Source organism: Rhineura floridana, chromosome 1 (assembly GCF_030035675.1).
Source record: "Rhineura floridana isolate rRhiFlo1 chromosome 1, rRhiFlo1.hap2, whole genome shotgun sequence".
Lineage (NCBI taxonomy): Eukaryota > Metazoa > Chordata > Lepidosauria > Squamata > Rhineuridae > Rhineura > Rhineura floridana.
Genome location: NC_084480.1, coordinates 15,475,684 through 15,479,432, shown reverse-complemented (window position 1 = coordinate 15,479,432; position 3,749 = coordinate 15,475,684). Strand labels below are relative to the sequence as shown.

General features: G+C 47.8%; 1 pseudogene; it reads left to right on the top strand.

The window, feature by feature from the left end:
• Window positions 1–243: 243 nt before the first annotated feature.
• Window positions 244–362, top strand: LOC133375820 (5S ribosomal RNA; annotated as a pseudogene).
• The last annotated feature ends 3,387 nt before the right edge of the window (window positions 363–3,749 follow it).

Below are 3,749 nucleotides of genomic sequence, written 5' to 3'. Positions count from 1 at the left end.
CATCATTCCTGATCTCAGGCTGTGCTGGCAGGGGCTGATGGGAGTTGGAGTCCAACAACATCTGAAGGGCCATAGACAGGTTCCCCATTCCTGAGCTACATGAATAACCAAAATACTGTTATCCATTTAGGGGCCCTCTAGTCCGTGCAAATTAATATTAGATAAAGAAATCTGCAACCTGCAATCCTTCAGTTAATGCCTCCAATTGGAACTGGATATTTTGCAGTTGCTAGTGTGTTGGGAGCCTACGGCCATACTACTCTGAACATACCAGATCTCCTCTGATCTTAGAAGCTAGGCACAGTCAAGCCTGGTTAGTACTTGGATGGGAGACCACCTGGGAATACCGAGTGCTGTAGGCTTAGAGGAAGGCAATGGTAAACCACCTCTGAATGCTTCTTACAGTGAAAACCCTATGAATATATCCAAAAACAGATTCATAGGGTTGCCATAAGTCGTAATTGACTTGAAGGCATATAACAACAAACAACAGTGTGTTGGGACAAGGGACCGCCATCCCTGCAGTAGTTACAGTTAAATCCTTGAGCATCTATTTCCTTATCACTTCCATGCAGGTTTGTCGCTGTCAGTGACTTGTGCAAACCAAATCCTTGCATTCTGGAAAAATACTAATTCCCGTTAATGTCACCACAAGGCTGAAGACATGCCTTTGTATACCTGGCCCCAGGCATCCACAGAACCCTTTGAACTGGACTCCACCCAGGGAATAGCAGCTTCTTGTTGCTAATGTAAACGATCCCTTTGTCAGAGGGTTTCAGGGCATTTGGCTAGGTATACGCCTGCCCTTCCCACTAGGTACTGCTCCCATTTGCCAAATTGATAGGTAGCAGCAAGCAGGAAAATTTCCTCACTGCTACTCCTGGGGAGAAGCTCCCCTTCCCCCCCCCCCATAAATCAATGTGTTGGCCAAAAGGTGTGCCAATTTGTTGCTCGAGATAGCATGCTGTTCTTTATCTGAAAATATATCTACTTCTGGTAAGCAAGCAACCAGTCTCCTGTTTCTTGAAAGCTTTCAGGTGGGCCAAGGGTGGGGAACCTCCAGCCTGCAGGCCAATTGTGACCCACCAGAGATTCCAATTTGGCCCATGAGGCCATTTCCCCCCCAAAACCACACCTACCTGTCGATCAGCTGATGTCACTCCAATGGGGGGTGGCATCAGCTGAGGGGGGGTTCAGTTCTCTGTGGGCTGCAGTGAACTGGCATGCATAGCCAACACAGCAGGATTTGGGGTTAAATCCTGCTCAGTTTGCACAACAATGCTCACTCCAGTATGCTTCTGAATATCAGTTGCTAGGAATCACAAGAGTGCTGGTTCACTCAGGTCCTGCTTGTGGGTTCCCATTAGGACATCTGGTTGGCCATTGTGAAAACAGGATGCTCGACTAGATGGGCCCTTGGCCTCATCCGGCAAGCTCTTCTTATGTTTCCACACACTGAGAGAATATTGGGGAAAAGCAGGGAATGGATACCTTTTAAATGAGGGGTTCACTCTGCAGCAAAAACCTGGGAGTGGGACCTTGTCAGGGTCCGGTGCTGATTGCACTAGGTATTCCCATGACATATAATGGTCACAAGTGCACCAGATCCTACAGGTACATATAAGAAGGTAGTGGGGATGCTGGATCCAGAAGAGCCCTGCAGGATCAGGGGAAAAACCCATATAGTCCAGCATTGGTAGATCAAAGAGATGCCTACCAGGAGATGCTGGGGACTGAATCTGGGACCTTCTGCATGCCAAACAGATGCTCTACCACTGAGCTATGGCTCTTCCAAAATTGTCCCCTGCTTCTGCTTGCCAGCTAAAATTATAAGTTGCTATTTATCCTCTAGAAGGCTCTGTTCTTTGTGTCAACAATCCCTGGCAGAACTTCTTCCACTGTTTTAAGGCTCCTGCAGAGAGAGGATTCACCTCGTCTTTACCTAATTACAGATACACAAGATTAAAGATGAAATCCTGTCAGAACACATGACTTGGCTCAGCGTAGAGCATATGCTTTCATGCAGAAGGTCCAGGGTCAGTCACGGCATCTCTGGATAGGCTGGGAGAAGACTCTGAAAACCTGTTGCCAGTGTAGACAACACCGTTAGGCTGTGGGCACACTCATTTCTTCAAAAGCAACAAGAATGATTTTTCTGGCTGCGTTTTGCAGCGACTCTGCCCTCGGCTGGACACATCTCCCTTCCCCACTGCTGACTTCAGACATTTCAGGACCGCCCACAGCAAAGTGTTGGGCCAATCACTGTCTCTGCCTGTTTCTATTGGCCACACCTGGAGGGGCAACAGGTTGATCTATCAATCAGTTGCAAAATCTGTCTGAAGCTGAATTACAAAAAAAACCCCACACTCGAGCTAATCTGACCAGGTTTTAGAGTAAAAAGGGGTGGAGTTTGACTTGTGTCATATACCCTTGTTTTCAGAAAACAGAGGAGACGCACTAGAATTGGCAGAACAGTAAGTGTGTCTCTACCCTTAGATGGACCAATGGTCTAAACCAGGGCTGCCTGCCGCAAGCTCTCAGGCACTAGCCTGCTTTGCCCGTGTGTGTGTATGCATGCATGCATGCACTTAAATCCACCCAGTTGCGCCACCTTGTGCATCAGTGTGCATGCCTGCCATCACCCAAGACTCATGAGGTCGCCATGTGACATGATGTGACTGGGTGTATTTAAGCACATGGCAGCTGCACATGCATGAGGGGGTAACATTGGCTGGGAGAGTGGACCTCCCACTCCACAATCCATGCCACTGTCCAGTTGCGGCCTGCAATCTGATGCTGGCAGGGATTGTGGAGTGGAAGCTCCACCATCCCAGCCTCAGGGGCCCTTGGTCAGTGCTTGACCTGGCAAACCACTGACGCTGAGCCTGGTCTGAAGCAGAGCTTGGAAGTAACTCATTAGGAAAAATGAATTACTTGTAATTTATTACTTTTTTGAGGAACTAGTGGGTGATTTTACATTTTGATTGTAATAGAACGAGGAGTAACTTCATTACTTTTGAGCTGTAATTGTAATGTTTCCAGTGTTACTTTGGGACGTTACTTGAGGAGAGAGCAGGGGAAACATTCTGCTCCTCTGATTCGTGGATAAAAACCATGTGCTTCTGTGCAGCATCACTGAATGGCACCAGGTTGAGGAAGGGCATGGAGAAAGAGGGATTTGTTCTCATCCAAAACTGCTCCTCTTGTCCCTTTACATCAGGCGTACTGGTGAACCTTTGGCCTTCCAGTTATTGCTGAACTATAACTCCCAGTGGCCAGGGAAGATGGCACTTGTAGTTCAGCAATATCTGGAGGGCCAAAGGTTCCCCACACTCGCTTGACATATACTTATACTGTTACACATACCCCTTGCACATCTCTCTTTAGCTGAGGTTGGGCCAGACTATCCTGTACTGACCAGCAGCAGAACTCCCAGGTCTCAGGTATATATCTTCCTTATCACCAGCTATCTGGTCCTTTTAAGGGATGATTTGGCCAATGGGCTGGATTCTGAGCTTGCCTACCCCCTACAGGTCACTTTAACAGATGGGCATGGCAACCCATCTACCAACCATCACCTGGTGTCAGATAACCCCAGTTCAAATGAAAGAATCAGGAGTGCACTCTCAATTCTTTCCTTTCTTCCTTTGTAACCTAATGTGAACTCAAGCCAGGTTGCCAAGGAAAGTCCCTGCTGAGAGTGGGATTTTCAAGCACTCCCCTAGTGTGGTCGATTCCAGCAGGGCTTA